Below are 18981 nucleotides of genomic sequence, written 5' to 3' on the forward strand. Positions count from 1 at the left end.
CCCATTTATTTGCCATGAAGTGATGGGACTGGATGCCATGATCTTCAGTTTTTGACTGTTGAGTTTTAAGCCAGCTTTTTCACACTCTTCTTTCACCTTCATCAAGAGGCTCTTTAGTTCCTCTTCGATTTCTGCCACAAGGGTGGTATCATCTGCATATCTGAGGTTATTGATATTTCTCCTGGCAATCTTGACTCCAGCTTGTGCTTCATCCAGCCCAGCGTTTCTCATGATGTACTCTGCATATAAGTTAAATAAACAGGGTGACAACATACAGCCTTGAAGTACTCATTTTCCAATTTGGAACCAGTCTGTTGTTCCATGTCCGGGTCTGTTGCTTCTTGACCTGCATACAGGTTTCTCAGGAGGCAGGTCAGGTGGTCTGGTATTCCCATCTCTTTAAATATTTTCCACAGTTTGTTGTGATCCACACAGTCAAAGGCTTTAGCATAGTCAGTGAAGCAGAAGTAGATGTTTTTCTGGAACTCTCTTGCTTTTTCTGTGATCAAACTGTTAAAGCCTAGCTTGGAGGATTTTGAGCATGACCTTGCTGGCATATGAAATGAGTGCATTTGTGTGGTAGTTTGAACATTTTTTATTTAGCATTGCCCTTCTTTGGGATTGGAATGAAAACTGACCTTTTCTAGTCCTGTGGCCACTGCTGAGTTTTCCAAATTTGCTAGCATGTTGAGTGTAGCACTTTCACAGTGTCATCTTTTAGGATTTGAAATAGCTCAGGTGGAATTCCATCACCTCCACTAGCTTTGTCCACAGTGATACTTCCTAAGGCCCACTTGACTTCACACTTAGGATATCTGACTCTAGGTGAGTGATGACACCATTGTGGTTATCTGGGTCATTAAGATATTTTTTTTATAGTTCTTCTGTGTATTCTTGCCACCTCTTCTTAATATCTTCTGCTTCTTTTAGGTCCATACCATTTCTGTCCTTTATTGAGTCCATCTTTGCATGATGTGTTCCCTTGGTATCTCTAATTTTCTTGAAGAGGTCTCTAGTCTTTCCCATTCTATTGTTTTCCTCTAGTTCTTTGTATTGATCACTTAGGAAGGCTTTCTTATGTCTCCTTGATATTCTTTGGAATTCTGCATTCAGATGGGCATATCTTTCCTTTTCTCCTTTGACTTTAGCTTCCTTCTTTTTTCAGCTTTTTGTAAGGCCTCCTCAGACAACCATTTTGCCTTTTTGCATTTCTTTTTCTTAGGGATCATTTTGATCCCTCCTCCTGTACAGTGTCATGAACCTCCGTCCATAGTTCTTCAGGCTTTCTGTCTATCAGATCTAATCCCTTGAATCTATTTATCACTTCCACTGTATAATCATAAGGGCTTTGATTTAGGTCATACCTGAATGGCCTAGTGGTTTTCCCTACTTTCTTCAATTTAAGTCTGAATTCCCGCCCCTGCCCATTTCCCAACTCCAAGGACCGTCTCCAGGTAGGGAGCAGGAGGGAGAGTTGGGGAGTGCTCAGGAAATACTGTTCTCAGCTGTTTACATATCCTTTCCAGTCCTTTATTTCATACTGCAGTGTGGCTTTGGTCTTTAAAAAAATGTGGTATGTTCTTTTTAGTACCTCTGTTAAAAATCTCTAAAGTAATGGGTGCCCACCCATCTAGCCGGGGGGCAGGAGCAACAAACACCATCTTCGAAAGCAAAGCAATTAGTATTTGATATGTCATCCTGCTATAAACGCTTAGGAAAGAGAATGATGTACATTTGGATGATGAGAAAATCATGGGTTTTTTTTCCATTTCTTTAAAAAATTTTTATTCATTTTAATTGCAGTGTAGTTGCTTTATAATGTATGTTAGCTTCTAGTGCACAGCAAATCGAATCGGCCTTACAGGTACATATATCCCTTCCGCTTTGGACTTGCCGCCCATTCAGGTGACCACAGCGCATTAAGTAGAGTTCCCTGTGCCGGATGGTGGGTCGTCTTTAGTTATCCGTTTTATATGTAGTATCAGTTGTGTAAATATGTCAGTCCCAGTCTCCCAATTCCTCCCACCCTACCTGTTTCCCCTTTGATGTTTCATTTCTTTTGATTTGTATTTCTAGGCTTTATACTCTGAAGAAGTAAAATGTACTTATAGGATTAAAATTTCTGATCCATGTAATTCAGGTGTAGAAAATCACAATTTTAAATCAAATAATCAATCCTAGGATGTAACTGCAATTAGTCTGATACAATACCACTGAATCAAACACTGGTATGCATGGCCAATAGGATATTCAGGGTGTATATTTAAAAGGAGTAACTCACTTCAGAGGCTAACGAAATCACTGGAAGAGGAGTAAGTGCTGGTTTGGTCTCAGAGGCAGCCCTGGTTTAGGTTAGCTTTTAGGTTGGTGGATTTTTAACTTGCCTACTCCTGAGTCACTTGTAGGTGGGACGAATCCTAGATGCTTGGCCTGGAGCATTTGGTCTGCCCTCGGCTAGAAGTTTAGATCCAAGCCCAGATTACAGTTCTGGTTCAGGCCCACAGAGGCCCCGAGGGACTGGAGATAAAGTGCTGTTTTTCTTGGCAGCGTCATGGCAGTTTCTTCAGCCCAGAGCGAATTCTTGCTGCCAGGCTGACATGACTGTCCAACATCATCTATGAGGGCGAGCTTGGCTCTCCTGGACAGCCCAGTACAGAGGAAAACGGACGTTCCCTTGGAGATGCCAGGCTCCTTGAGGATAAATGAGATATTTTAGGAGAGCTCTGGGAAAGGAGAATGTGTGATTTTGATTTTGTGTTTTAAACCAAGTTTTAAAACTTGGAAAGTGTAAATAAAGGGGGAGTCAGAGGAAGCTCGCGGGTTGCTGAGATCGGCACTAACCCTGCTGGAACCAGGATTGAGTCACGGCAGTCATCCAGAAGGGAGCCGTTTAGAGAGGAAAAACAGGTATCTTTTTCTTAAGTAACCTGTTGATTTAAGTGAAGTGAAAGTCGCTCAGTCGTGTCTGACTCTTTGAGACCCCATGGACTATACAGTCCATGGAATTCTCCAGGCCAGAATACTGGAGTGTGTAGCCTTTCCCTTCTCCAGGGGATCTTCCCAACCCAGGGATCAAACCCAGGTCGCTGGATTGCGGGCAGACTCTTTACCAGCTGAGCCACCAGGGAAGCCCATACACACACACACACACACACACACACACACACACACACACATGAACACATATATGTATATGCATATACACATACATATACACTTTTTTGTAGGATCTTAAGACCTATGTATCAAAACAAAACCTAAGTAGCATTTTGATTTCCAAAGGTTAATGTTCATTGATTGTTTGTAAAGTTTCAACAATGAGCAGGGTAGAAACATATTTATTATCATAAATACCATTTGCAAGAAAAAATGATTGCAAGAAATTATATTACACTAATTTCCTTATTGTTTGCTAATATTTTCCTCCATCTCAAATCCTTGAAAATGTGGACACACAATCCAATTTTTATTGTCTCAATAATAAAGAAATAGTTTTCTAAATAAATCTGCTGAGTTTATACAGTTCTCAAGTTTTGATAGGACAGTATATAAAATGGTATAAGAGTAAAATAAATCTAGTAGTTTTTGCACTTGTGCATTTTTTAAGTGAGCAGCATTATGGAAACGTAGAATTTAGTGAGACAAGTGTCCAGTTCAGTTCAGTCGCTCAGTTGTGGCTGACTCTGTGACCCCATGAATCACAGGATGCCAGGCCTCCCTGTCCATCACCAACGCCTGGAGTTTACTCAAACTCATGCCCATTGAGTCGGTGATGCCATCCAACCATCTCATCCTCTGTCGTCCCCTTCTCCTCCTGCCCCCATTCCCTCCCAGCATCAGGGTCTTTTCCAATGAGTCAACTCTTCGCATGAGGTGGCCAAAGTATTGGAGTTTCAGCTTCAGCATCAGTCCTTCCAAGGAACACCCAGGACTTATCTCCTTCAGGATGGACTGGTTGGATCTCCTTGTAGTCCAAGGGACTCTCATGAGTCTTCTCCAACACCACAGTTCAAAAGCATCAATTCTTCGGTGCTCAGCTTTCTTCACAGTCCAACTCTCACATCCATACATGACCACTGGAAAAACCATAGCCTTGACCAGATGGACCTTTGTTGGCAAAGTAATGTCTCTGCTTTTTAATATGCTATCTAGGTTGGTCACAACTTTCCTTCCAAGGAGTAAGCGTCTTTTAACTTCATGGCTGCAGTCACCATCCGCAGTGATCATGGAGCCCAAAAAAATAAAGTCTGACACTGTTTCCACTGTCTCCCCATCTATTTCCCATGAGGTGATGGGACCAGATGCCATGATCTTAAGTTTTCTGAATGTTGAGCTTTAAGCCAACTTTTTCACTCTCCTCTTTCACTTTCATCAAGAGGCTTTTTAGTTCCTCTTCACTTTCTGCCATAAAGGTGGTATCACTTGCATATCTGAGGTTATTGATATTTCTCCCGGCAATCTTGATTCCAGCTTGTGCTTCTTCCAGCCCAGCGTTTCTCATGATGTACTCTTCAATATAAGTTAAATAAGCAGGGTGACAATATACTGCCTTGGCGTACTCCTTTTCCTATTTGGAACCAGTCTGTTGTTCCATGTCCAGTACTAACTGTTGCTTCCTGACCTGCATACAGGTTTCTCAGGAGACAGGTGAGGTGGTCTGGTATTCCCATCTCTTTCAGAATTTTCCACAGTTTATTGTGATCCACACAGTCAAAGGCTTTGGCATAGTCAATAAAGCAGAAATAGATGTTTTTCTGGAACTCCCTTGCTTTTTTGATGATCCAGCGGATATTGGCAATTTGATCTCTGGTTCCTCTGCCTTTTCTAAAACCAGCTTGAACATCTGGAAGTTCTCGGTTCACGTATTGCTGAAGCCTGGCTTGAAGAATTTTGAGCATTACTTTACTAGTGTGTGAGATGAGTGCAATTGTGCGGTAGTTTGAGCATTCTTTGAGATTGCCTTTCTTAGGGATTGGAATGAAAATGGACTTTTTTCAGTCCTGTGGCCACTGCTGAGTTTTCCAAATTTGCTGGCATATTGAGTGCAGCACTTTCACAGCATCATCTTTTAAGATTTTAAATAGCTCAACTGGAATTCCATCACATCTACTAGCTTTGTTCGTAGTGATGCTTTCTAAGGCCCACTTGACGTCACATTCCAGGATGTCTGGCTCTAGGTGAGTGATCACACCATCGTGATTATCTGGGTCGTGAAGATCTTTTTTGTACAGTTCTTCTGTGTATTCTTGCCACCTCTTCTTAATATCTTCTGCTTCTGTTAGGTCCACACCATTTCTGTCCTTTATTGAGCCCATTTTTGAGCCCATGCATGAAATGTTCCCTTGGTATCTCTAATTTTCTTGAAGAGATCTCTAGTCTTTCCCATTCTGTTGTTTTCCTCTATTTCTTTGCATTGATCGCTGAGGAAGGCTTTCTTATCTCTCCTGGCTATTTGGAACTCTGCATTCAAATGGGAATATCTTTCCTTTTCTCCTTTGCTTTTAGCTTCTCTTTGTTTCACAGGTATTTTAAGGCCTCCTCAGACAACCATTTTGCCTTTTTGCATTTCTTTTCCATGAGAAGTGTCCAGTGTCATGTTTATTCTGTAGGACTTAAGGGGGAAATTTCACTGAAATTCTTTGTACTGTTAACTGCAAAAGAGCCTCACTGTTTTCTAGTAGGGAACAGACTATCTTTTTTATATTGTGTTGTAGCAGTGGGGTAGCTCTTTTTTTTTAATTAAAATTTTTTTTCTGTTGAGGTATAGTTGACATATATTATCATTATATTAGTTTCAGATGTGTAACATAATGATTTGATATTTGTGTATATTGTGCAATAATCACCACAATAAGTTGTTAACATCTGTTACATAGTTAAAAAAAATTGTTTTCTCTTGTGATGAGACCTTTTAAGATCTACTCTTAGCAACTTTAAAATATGCAATACAGGGTTATTAACTGTAATCAGCATGCTGTACATTACATCCCTGGGACATAATTATTTTATAACTAGAAGTATGTACCTTTTGACCCCCTTCACCCAGTTCTTCCACCCTCCACCCCCTGCCTCTGACAACCACCGATCTGTTCTCTGTATCTGTGAGCTTGGTTATTTGCTGCTGTTGTTTATAGATTCCACACGTAAGAGAAAGTCTTCCCTTGTGGCTCTGCTGGTAAAGAATCTACCTGTAATATGAGAGACCTGGGCTTGATCCCTGGGTTGGGATGATCCTTGGAGAAGGGAAAGGCTACCCACTTCAGTATTCTGGCCTGGAGAATTCCATGGACTGTGTAGTCAATGGGGTCTCAAAGAGTTGGACGCAACTGAGCAACTTTCACTTTCATGTAAGAAAGATCATACAGTTCTTTGTCTTTCTCTGTCTGACTCATTTCAGTTAACATAATGCCCTGAAGGACCATCTGTGTTTTTGTAAATGGCAGGAGTTCTTCTTTTTTTAATGGCTGAATAAAATTACATTGTATATATGTATATACCACATCTTTTTAAAAAATTGAATATAGATGATGCAGTGGATGAAACATTTTTTAGCTTTGCTAAAAGAGGCTGTACAAAACACAACTCTGAGAGAGTAGCTATAAGTCCACCATTTTAAAACCAGTAGGTTTTTACCCACTCAGGGGCAGGACTGAGAGTATAGAAGACCATCCCCATAGTTCTGTGCAGAATCTAGCGTGTGGCTCCTGCTACTTAGCCCTTGTGAACTGGTTCATACCGTTTAGGTCTTAAGCAACAGAAAGCTGAACTCAAACTCATCTGACCTGTTAGATGGTTTACTGGCTCATGGCCCTGCAAAGTTGAGGTAGAATGGCCTTCAGGGTTGGTTTGATCTGGGAGCTCAATTATGTCACTTGGGACTTAGCTCACTTTTCAAGTTCACCTTTCAAGTGCCAGCTTTATCCAAAGTTTCCCTGCCCATACAGTTGCAAGGTGACTGTCAATAACTCCTGGACCTATGTACTTTTGTGTCAGGGAAAGATAGACTTTCCCCTCCAAATATCAAATAAAATGCCGGGCTTCATTCTGATTAAACCATTTTGGGTGATGTCAATAGTTGCTGTGACCAGAGAAATGCTACATGATGATAGATCACTGAGGTAAAAGGTGATTGGCTCAGGCTAATTAGGTCTGGATATCAGTCCCCCCATGACTAAGCACAGCGGAGAAGTAGCTCCCCAAAGGAAGGTCTGAGGACTTGTAGAAAGGGGGAGTTTTAGGTAGTCAACTCAACAACTGCCCACTACACTTTGCTTCTTTGTCCTCTGCTAGCCACACCACATGGCATGCAGAATTTCCCTGACTGGGGATCAAACCTGTTTCCCAGGCAGTGGAAACTCAAGAGTCCTAACCACTAGACACCAGGGAAGTCCCATAGTCATGGTTTCTTAAGGCCTCTTCTTGCGATTGGAAGTTCTTGAGCTTGATTAATAATCCTGCTCTGTCCCATTCCCCACCAGTTCTCATTCTATATCATACATGAAGTCTGTTTTTAGAAGGATGGTTCTATAAGAAGGTAGAAATTTCCCTGGAACTCATTTTTCCCAACCCAAAGCAGTGAGGTCATGATAAAAAACCTCTTCTGCAATGTTGGGATGGAGAAGGAAATGGCCCACTTCAGTATTCTTGCCTGGAGAATCCCATGGACAGAGGAGCCTGGCAGGCTCCAGGCCATGGGGTTGCAAAACAGCCACAGCAGCAGTGCTGGGAACAGGGACCAGAAGAGTAATGACATCTGAAAGTGAGAGCCACCTGTAACCATGGCGTGCAGGATAACTCCAGCAGCGGCCGTGGAAAGCATGTGGTCAGCATAGGCAAGGTACACAGTAAAAGCAAGTGGTGGGACTTGTGACCCTGGGTGTGCAGTCACCGGTCGAGTTTCTTGGATGGTGGGAGGTCTGGAACTTCCAGTTCTAACATATTTCCTTCATCAAGGATGAGATGTGGTGCCTACAGAGGACTTACTGGTCCCTGTGGCTGATAGCACAAGGGAGAACTAATTCCAGGACAGAAGACTTCATTACCTGGAAGGCAAGAGAATAGGAGGATTGACGTTTTCCCATCTAGGTGGGAGGAAGAGTATATACCACTGGGGCAGTGAGCTTCAGTCATTCATGAAATATTTATCGAGTTCTGACTCCACCCCAGGGGCTGTGCTGGCCTTGGAGTTGTAATGATGAACTTGTGAGCTCTCCTGATTGCACGGAGAATTCAGTAATGGGAGCATGCACTAGTCAAGTTTCTTTTGGCTCTGGGGAGCAGAAGTGATCCAGGTGCAAGATTGTTAGAAGAATTCTGGAGGTTCTTAGAGATTTCACAGGAGGAGCAGGGACTACGGCAGCTTGGGGCACCTTACTGGCTAGAGTTACAGTCTTCTCTGAGAGTGCTGTTGTTGGTGTGAAGGGGTTTCTGTGTCCAGAGTCTGTGGGTCTCAGTTCCAAACTCCTAGAAGGAGAATCTGATTGGTCCACCTTGAGTGAATCGACTACGGTTCAGGGCCCAAGGTGGTGAAATCAGACATGGCGGTCAGAGGCCTCGCCTGCTGAGTGCAGCTTGCAGAGAAGGGCAGATGCTGAGAGCCAGCGCTCTCTGTGGACGGGGAATTAGATAAGCAAGAGCAGCTACAGCCGTGTCACCAGTGCCGTGCTAGGGAAAGCATAAAGTCGTGTCGGGGTGTATAAGTCAAGATTCTTTTGGAGGCAAGGTTTAGAAACCCAGCTGAAACTAACTTATGCAAAAAGGGGAACTTGCTGGAAGGCTCACATTGAGCAGGGTGAGGGGCAAGTGCTATCAGAGGTCTCTGGAATTAAGAACTTGAATCTTACAAGGTATTTTTTCCTTAATCTCTTCAACCCTGCTTCTCTCTGTGTTGTCAACTTCTTTTCCTTAGAAATAAAAGTTTGAAACTTGAAATATTGCCACTGGCAACTCCTTAGTCCCATACACTTGGCCTCACCATCAGAGAATAAATCTGTTTGTCCAGTGGCAGTTACAGAGATCCTACAGAATGATCCTGATTGGCTTGACTTCAGGTTTGAATCCATTCCTTAACCAGTTAACTGTGTCTAGAGAGACAGAGTAGTGTATAAGCATATTCTACACTATAGCTTCATGATGGTTACATGACAAACGAAAATGATTGATACTCAGTGCTTTAGGTAAATAGTCATCAAGTCATGTGTGACTCTTTTGCGACCCCATGAACTGTAGCCCGCCAGGTTCCTCTGTCCATAGGATTTCCCAGGCAAGAATACTGAAGTGGATTGCTATTTTCTCCTCCAGGGGATCTTCCTGACTCAGAGATTGAACCCACATTTCCTGTGTCTCCTGCATTGGCAGGTAAATTCTTTACCACTGAGCCATCTGGGAAGCCCAGTATTCTGTGTACCAGTTATCTACTGCTGCATAAATTGCCTCTAAACTAGTGGTTTAAAACCACGATAAATATTTATCATCTCACATAGTCTCTGTGGTTTGAAATTTGGTGTCAGCTGGAGCTGAAGTCATCTGGAAGCTTGACCGAGGCTGCAGGATTCACTTCCACGACAGCTCAGTCCCACAGCGCTGAGTCCGTTTACACGTGGTTCTGTCCACTGGCAGCTTGAGTGGCCTTATGACGTGGTGGCTGGCTTTTCCCAGGGTGAGTAGTCCAAGAGAGTGCAAGGTGAAAGCCATAGTGTCTTTAATGGCCCAGCCTTGGAAGTCACACTGTCTCATTTCTGCAGTATCATTTTCTGTGAATTGATCAACTCTATTAAATGTGGGAGGGGTCTGTACCGGGGTGTGATTCCTAGGAGGCGAGAATCAGAGGGGCCATCTTGGAGCTAACTTAGGCTAGCACTTTGCTTAAAACACCTCTTGAAGGCTTGGGATGTTAAAAGATGTTAAGTGAGGAAGGGGATTTGCCATCAAGGGGCAAATCTCAAGGGGATCTGAGAAAGGTTATGTTAAACCAGGTTAAACAGGTGTGTTTCCTGGAGTGTTTCTATACAGCTTTTAGTACATTGATACCTGCTTTGAATTCCTGAAGAGGGGTAGAAGTCAGCCACAATTTCTTTCTCATTCTCCAGCTTTCCTCCAGTGGGCGCTTCTGCCCCCCTCACCCCCAGTTCCTTCCCTCTAAAAACATATCAGAATGCTGCCTGTCCCTTGTTAAAAACGGGTGTTTCTGGCAAAGCAGTAGTTTCATTTGGAGTTGCTCATCCTCAACCCTTCAACACCTTCCTGTTCCTTTGGGCAATGCACAGCACGAGAACCTAGGCATGATTAAAAGGTAAGGGGACACATTGTCTTACGAGGTGAGAGGACAGTTGGAGGAAATTTCTGCAGAGAGGCCTATCGAAGCTCTCTTTTGGCAGTGGCGCTGGGTGGTACGGAGTGACAAACACTGAAGACCGGCAGTCATTCCTACACGTGCGTTTGGGTGGCTTCTTTAAGGTGCGTTTGTGGGTTGATCCACAAAGTGTGATCTTGAGGTTTTGCCAAAGAACACTGAACCTTTCATTTTGGGACCTTCTCCACCTCCTCTTGTCTAAGTGGGTTGTTTTTTGTTTGTTGTTTTGTCTAGGTTATTTGTTATGGCAACAATCCAGTTTGTTTAAAGTGTTATCACATTTCTATAAGCTGGTTACACCATCTTGAATTATTTAACTCAGTGTAAACACTAAGGTAGTGTGTATGTGAAAGCTCTGCACCATATGTGGTTATGGAAATGTGCTTGTTGACTTATTTCCAAGCACAGCATCTGCTCTTATGCATCTTTTATTATATTTTGCCTCAAGCCCATACAACAATTGATCTCTACCACCTCATAGTTTTTAATTTAAGACAGTTTCCCCTCTTATGTTTTTAATATTTGGGAACAAAAAACCATCTAAGTTAAAAAGAAGAATAGTTAGAAAAAATGTCTTTCCTGAGATCTTTAATTTCCTTTGTCCAATGCATAGTTTTTAGGGAGAACTGAAGTCTGTGCATTTAGAAGTGTCAGGTCTTCTGAATATTATCTTAAATGGAAAAACCAAAGTTTATTCAACCTGTGATTCACATGGAAGTTCACATAAAGGCTGCTGAGAGTTAAATTCCTCTTTCCATCCTTCTTCTCCAGACTGAAAATTTGGACTTACTCTGGGTTCCTGATTACAATGTTCTCAGGCATCCTGCCTTTCTGCACAGGATGGAATTTCACAATGTCCAGGGTTGCCTAATGGCTTCTTTTATATTGCAAATCTGCCTTAAGATCCTTTGGTCATCTTTCTGGAGAGAAGACGTAATAAATCCCCACATACAACCCCACAGAGACCTGTACATGTATAGCTGCTGATTTCTGAAAATAATGAACCATGTAATAAGCTAGTGTTCATCTACCTTCTTGAAATAGCAGTTGAAACAATCTATTATTAACAATATTTCCTGAGTTATCAAAATCAGAGAATCAGCTCTATCTAGAGGACCAACTCCCTGTTTTTTCTTTTTGGCTGTGGGCAAGGCATGTGGGATCTTAGTTCCCCAACCAGAGATCGAACCCACACCCCACTGTGTGAAGTCTTAACCACTAGACCACCAAGGAAGTCTCTAGGGGACAAACTTCTTGATTTACCAAAACATACACTGGTTTAAATGAGTGAAGGAAGTGCAACCACCCAGACTATAAAGCTTGCTGCTTTTAAAAGTAGAGAGGTGCCCAAGGACCTCCAAATACCATGTATATATCAGTGTCTCCCTAGTGTGGTTTGCAAACCACTATCAGAATGCAAGATGATTTTCGGTGGTATATGGATAAACTTTCAAAAAAACCTGTGGTCGTTATTCACTTGTAGTGGCTTGAATTGTGTCCGTCTCAAAATTTCAGAGCCTCACCCAGAACCACACAAGGTGACCTGAAGTGGCTGCAGGGTCTTTGCGGATGTAATTAGTTACGGATGTTGAGATGAAATTGTCAGGCGAGTGTGTGCTCCTTGGTTCTCTGTCTCGTCACAACAAAGATTTGGAGTGACGGACATTAAAGTCCCCTCAGCACGTCACAGCTCTCGGGTCTTGGACAAACCGTGTCATAGCTCTTAGACAAATCAGTGTTACAGCTCTATTTTATTTAGAAGATAGCAGGAGAATCCATCCTCGAAGAAGAGAAGAGAGTGGAGGAGCGCCCCAGCGCGCAGGGTAGGGGGGGCAGTGGGGAAAGAGAGAGAGAGAGAGAGCCCTTTGGCTCCTTTTTTAATGTTTTTTTTATTCCCACTGGGCCTGCCCTATGCAGATTGGGCTTAGTCAGGAGCGCTGTTCTACCTGAAGTCCTCACTCGGTCCTCGGACCTTCCTTTGACCGTCCTCTGTTCTATTTTCGCGGGCTTTTCCCTTCCTTGTCTTTTAGCCACCGCCATTTTAGACTCCTTTTCCCTGTTCTAACTACCTAACAAAATAATGTTAGACTTACAGTGGGCTTTGAATACAATGACTGGTGTCTTTATAAGAGAAAGGAGAGGGAAATTTGGACAAAGACATTAGAGAGAGGCTCGTGCAAATATGTAGATAGAGATCGGACTGATGTGTGTATAAGCCAAGCAACATCAGGAAGCTAGGAGGGGGGTGTAGGGCTTCCCACGGGGCTCAGTGGGAACAAATCTGCCTGCAATTCAGGACACGTGAGTTTAATCCTGGGGTCGGGAAGATCCCTTGGAGAAGGAAATGGCAACCCACTCCAGTATTCTTGCCTGGAAAATTCCATGGACAGAGGAGCATGGCATCTTGCAGTCCATGGGGTTTCAGAGTCGTACATGCCTGAGCATGAACGCAGGAGAGGGGTGTAAATAGTTTCTCCTCCAAGAGGAAGCAACCCTGTTGACCCCTTTATTTTGAACTTCTGGCTTCGTAAATAGTAAGAGAATGCATTTCTGTTGTTTTAACCCACCCAGTTTACAGTATTTTGTTATGGCAGCCCTAGGAAATGAATACACTTAAACATTTATTATATAAAATATACATGGTGTATAGAACTTGTTATTTCACAGTAATTATTATTTAGACTGAAATTCCCTAATTAACTTAGGTAGCAAAAAAGTGCATCAATTAAAAAAAATGAAGCAAATAATCCCATAGGAGGTAGAAAGATGTTGCAAAAGTGATGCAGGGGCCACATGGATGGAGGACCAGTTCGGGAAGCATTGCTCTTTGCAACCCACAGGCTCTTCCTTCCACCTGGAGTGGCATTATGGAAGATTTGGGTCAGCTCTTATCTCCACCGCTAATCAATGCTGTGATTTGGATAAAATACAAATAATGGCCATGACAAGCCCATCTTCCTCAGCAGTAAAACGGAGCCAGTAATAAATATCTCACAGAACTTATGTGGGATTTATGAGTTCCTTTTCCTTCAGTCTTGAAACACTGAAAGCTTAGTTATCTGAACCCACTTTTGCTGAGTGTGGGGGTGGGATCTCCTGGCAGCTGGGCTATGTACAAAAGAACGTTTTGTAATCAGTACCCTCAAATGTGAGTTTCGGGTGATAAATATACAGGGCTGAGCAATAAGAGAAGTGAGTTGTGGTAATGCAGTAGGAACTGATGCAAATAGCCCTTGATGAGTCATAGCTGAAGCCAACTGTCTATTATTTCTGGGCCTTATTATGCGTTTTTTTTGAGTTATGATAGCTTTTATGTCTCTCTCCTTTCAACCCTGTCATCTTGGGTTCATAAAAGTGAGTAAAAGAATTCTAGACATAGCCTGATATATCTTAGATGTAGTAAAGTGCATATTTGAGAAAGTTCAGAGAAATTTTATAAATTTGAAGTGGATCCCTGGAAATACTAAAAAATGGTTTCCTAAGCAGACTTGGTTAATATCAGCAAGGTGACCTGGAGTGTGAATAACACACCTTACTTCTGTTATATCCTAGACAGTCGGTAGGCACTGTGTTTAATGCCATCTTATTTAGTCAGCTCTGAAATCTCTGAGGTAGATAATAAAATACTAAAACTCTTATTTTAGAGGTGAGGAAACTGAGGCATGAGGAAGTTAAATAACTTGTCCCAGATCATCAAGCAAGGCAGTCTGCTCTGAGAGAGCTTGCCCTCCTAACCCCTTTATTATGCTCTCTAAAGGCTTAAAAAATGTAATAATACAGGAAGGAGGAGAATGCCTTTAAATGGTGCAAGAGAAATAACTTGGTCTTTGAAGTCAGAAAGATCTTATTGCCACCCTGGCTCTGCCATTTAGCAGTTATTTGACCTCAGGCAAGCTACTTGAGCTTGGTGCAACTCAGATTTTCCGTATGTAAAATGGATGCAATAATATGTCCATCATAGCTTTCTTGTGAGGCTTAAACAGGATGTATTCAGTGCAATGTGAGATGCATGGAAAATAGCCTGCATTGTACCAAATATTTCTCCTGAGGTAACTTGCTCAGTCTTTACAAACAACTCTTTGAGGTGGATGTTCTTATCTTCTCGTGTTTTACAGGTGAGAAAATTAAGATTAAAGACACGAAGAAACTTTCCCAGTGTTACCTAGTCGGCACATGGCAGAGCTGGAATTCAAACCTAGGAAGTCTGACTCCACAGCACAAGCTCTCATCTATTACTTTCACTGTCTTTCTTTCTCATGGACTTGGGAGCTGGGGTTAAATACAAGCTTGAGAAGATTCTACAGGTGTAGCAACCAGTGAAAAAGCCTGTTAGTATTTAGGGCACATTCAGACAAAAATAGCGTCCAGCAGAGATGTTATCTGTGCTGTTCAGATTGTATTTGGAGTGGTGTGTTGAAGTTTGGATGATTTTTTTTTTTTTTTTTGGATGATATATTTTTTTTAACAGGCACTAAGAAACTGGACCTGGAGGAGGAAATGGCAACCCACTCCAGTATTCTTGCCTGGAGAATCCCATGGACAGAGGAGCCTGGCGGACCACAGTCCATTGGGTCAGAAAGAATTGGACATGACTGAAGCGTCAAGGCTGTATATTTTCACCCTGCTTATTTAACTTATATGCAGAGTACATCATGAGAAACACTGGGCTGGAGGAAGCACAAGCTGGAATCAAGATGCCGGGAGAAGTATCAATAATGTCAGATATGCAGATGACACCACCCTTATGGCAGAAAGTGAAGAAGAACTAAAGAGCCTCTTGATAAAAGTGAAAGAGGAGAGTGAAAAAGTTGACTTAAGGCTCAACATTCAGAAACCTAAGATCATGGCATCTGGTCCCTTCACTTCATGGCAGATGTGGAAACAGTGGCTGACTTTATTTTTCTGGGCTCCAAAATCACTGCAGATGGTGATTGCAGTCATGAAATTAAAAGATGCTTACTCCTTGGAAGGAAAGTTATGACCAACCTAGACAGCAAATTAAAAAGCACAGACATTACTGTGCCAACAAAGGTCTGTCTAGTCAAGGCTATGGTTTTTCCAGTGGTCATTTATGGATGTGAGATTTGGACTATAAAGAAAGCTGGAGCACCTAGGAATTGATGCTTTTGAACTGTGGTGTTGGAGAAGACTCTTGAGAGTCCCTTGGACTCCAAGGAGATCCAGCCAGTCCATCCTAAAGGAGATCAGTCCTGGGTGTTAATTGGAAGGACTGATGTTGAAGCTGAAACTCCAATATTTTGGCCACCTGATGCAGAGAGCTGACTCATTTGAAAAGACCCTAATGTTGGGAAAGATTGAAGGCAGGCGGAGAAGAGGATGACAGAGGATGAGATGGTTAGATGGCATCACGGACTCATTGGACATGAGTTTGGGTAGACTCCTGGAGTTGGTGGTGGATGGGGAGGCCTGGTATGCTGTGGTTCATGGGGTCACAAAGAGTCGGACACAACTGAGCAACTGAACTGAACTGAACTGAGGCGACTTAGTATGCTTGCATGCAACAAACTGGAAATGACTATGATAACAAGAGAGGTTGGAAGCAATCTCAAAAGAGCAACAGCTGAAAAGTTTTGATTTGATGAAGGGCTGCCTGCAAAGGGTTGGAGAGATAGATGTCTTTGGGAGAGGTTGATTGTCCAGCAGGTTTACAATACTTTGGTCTAATCAATATGGATACTGACTCTGTTCCCCAGACTTACAGGTCCAAGAATATCACTGTATCAGTTAATCAACATTCAGAGGTGATCATGTATGTGCTAATTGACCCACACTAACCAAACTTCTAATAGGCGAATACATATACCTGAATGCCAGTTACTTAAAATTAGGAACATAAGCACCAAACAGATTTTATACATATATTTGCTGATCAGAGCATCTTTTGTGTGTGTGTGTGTGTTGGGAGGGGCTTACATTCTTTCGTCAGAATGTATATAACACTGTGGTAAGCTAACTTGTCAGCTTGCAAGTAGGGTAAAATCACAGGCCTTTTACAGTTTCTGACTTAGAATGATGGTCAAAAATTGATACATCATAAATTAAAAAAAATATTGATATCTCATGGGCTTTCCTGGTGATCTAGTGGCTGAGACTCTGTGCTCCCAATCCAGGGGACCTGGTCAGAGAACTAAGTCCCACATACAGCAACTAAGAGTTTGCATGCAGCAACTAAAAATGCCATATGCCACAATTAAGACCTGGCTCAGCTAAATAAATAAATGTTTAAAAATTTGATTTCTCACTATTTTATTAACTTGATTTATTAACTTTCATTAACTTTATATCATTATTTTATTAACTAAATTTAATCATATGAACAATAGTTCATATATGGTTTTGAATATTTGTATGTGGTCATCTGCAAGTTGTATGTTTATTTGATTGGGTTATTTTTAATTAGATGGTTGATTTTTTTTTTTTTTTTACAGTGTAAGGGTTTTAAAAATTTATTTGTGACATTAGGCAAAATTATTTAAAGTCAGTACATTATTTAAAGAATTTTACATGTGATTGCTTCCACTGTCCATCAAAGTCACTTTAGTTCCTCCAAAGCTTGAGTCAGGGTTTATCTTCAAGACAGCCCTTTTCCCATCCCCAAAGTTTTACTTTATTTCAATCTCTAAATGATGCCAGGCGCTGATCCTAGGATTGAGTACAGAGTTCCAAGAGTAGCATGAACTTTTAGTGTCATTTCCATATTCCTGAATGGTGTGAAATTGGAAAAGACCTTTACCTTCTATGAAGATGCAATTAATGGAAGATTGTCTGTGAGCCTCAAAGAATAATAAATAAATAATGCACATACATACTTTCATCAGTTTAACTTAAACAGATAGGTGTAATAGCTCACAAATATTTGTATGTAGGACCAAGGTCTTTGGATGTTGAACACCACGTAATCATTCTCCAATAAATAATCTGTAATTGATCATTTTTAACTTTTAGTGTCTTCAAAAGGGATGATAATTTAAAAAGAAACTTGGGGGGCTTCCTTGGTGGTCCAGTGGTTAAGAACCTGCCTTTGAATGCAGGGGACACAGGTTCAGTACCTGGTCAGAGAACTAAGATCCCATACGCCGTGGGGCAGCTAGGCCTGCATGCCACAGCTGCAGAGCCCAAGCACTACAACGGAGATCCTGCGGGTTGCAGCTAAGATCCAAGGCACTCAAAAACTAAATAAATAAATATTAAAAAAAAAAAAGAAACCTGGGAAGCAATTTTAAGAAGATATCTCTTTTTAAAAGAATCTATGCCCAATCCACAGTTGTCCTGTCAGTCAGCCCATAATTCTTTTAGTTGGACTTCTTTTGTCTCCACTTGAATATACACACACTGGTAATATCAAACATTTCCCTACCTAGGATCTTTGGGACCTAGTTCTTCAAGTAATTTACTTTGGGGTGACTTGTAGGGTCAGTGTAGATGGATTTGCCTAGGTTTTCAATTTCAGACACCCTGTAAACCTAATGAGTTCAAATCATATACACTTCAAAGCTATTACACCCAAGAATAATACAGACTGTGGGATATGTTAATACCTAAGGTAGAAAAATGAATTACTAGGTCTCCCATACTTTTAGTGATTCTTATAGTTCTTTCCAGGGATCTAACAAATCGTTCTGTGAATGAAGCAAAACCACCCAGTTAACTCCATGAGGCATCTCCAACAATGTGCGCATGCGAGTCTATAGGAAAAACCCCATAGGGATAGACGTCAACTCTTGGGTTGTTTTTTCAGTGATCGATAGATTCTTTGTATGAATATATATATATTTAAAATATTTGTCTGTATTTAGATAACTCAGATAAACTGAGATACATATGTATTTAAAGTAAAATAAAGTATAAAATTTTATTATATCAGTTGCAAATATATTTTGTCATAATTCACTTGCTTTTCAACTTTGTTTATATGTCTTCTGCCATACACATAATGTATGTTGAGTTTTATGTTTTGTCAAGATAGCTTTCTCTTGGGTAATTCCCTGGTAATCCAGTAGTTCAGACTCTGGCCAGGGTTCAATTCCTGGTTGGGGAACTAAGGTCCCACAAACCTTGTGGCCAAAAAAAGAGATTGCTTTCTCTCCCCAAGGTATAAATATATTTTCCCATATTTTCTTTTAGCCTTTAAAAAATGTACATCTCAAATACATGTGGAATTTATGTTTTTTATGTATGGTGTGAGAAAGGCTCTGTGTCCTAACACCAGTTTTTAAATAATATGCCAGTATCTTTCTGATTTTTAAATGACTCACTTATCACATACTAAGATCATTGACTGTTTTTCACAGTGCCACATTATTTCAATTACTGTGACTTTATAATATACATTGCGATACCTGCTGAAGTTAGTCCTGTTTTTTGTTCTAAAAAAAAACCCTTGAGTTTTTTGTCTCATCTCATAAATTTTAAAACTAGCATGCCAATTCTATAAAATGTGTGCTCAATCATGTCTGACTCTTTGCAACCCCAGGCTCCTCTGTCCATGTATTATCACGGCAAGATTACTGGAGTGGGTTACCATTTCCTCTTCCAGGGGATCTTTCTGACCCAGGGATCGAACCTGTGTCTCCTGTGGCTCTGGCATTATTAACAGGCAGATTCTTTAC

The 18981-nt window shown here is 41.4% G+C and overlaps 1 long non-coding RNA gene across 2 annotated transcripts in view; it reads left to right on the top strand.

The window, feature by feature from the left end:
- The window catches only part of LOC133044024 (uncharacterized), a 41111-nt gene extending 22930 nt beyond the window's left edge, over positions 1-18181 (top strand). For both annotated transcript variants that reach the window (XR_009689816.1, XR_009689817.1), the window contains exons 3-4: positions 9301-9658; positions 14467-18181. This is a non-coding gene — a long non-coding RNA (uncharacterized LOC133044024). The remainder of the gene's footprint in view (positions 1-9300; positions 9659-14466) is intronic.
- The last annotated feature ends 800 nt before the right edge of the window (positions 18182-18981 follow it).

Source organism: Dama dama, chromosome 22, assembly GCF_033118175.1.
Source record: "Dama dama isolate Ldn47 chromosome 22, ASM3311817v1, whole genome shotgun sequence".
NCBI lineage: Eukaryota > Metazoa > Chordata > Mammalia > Artiodactyla > Cervidae > Dama > Dama dama.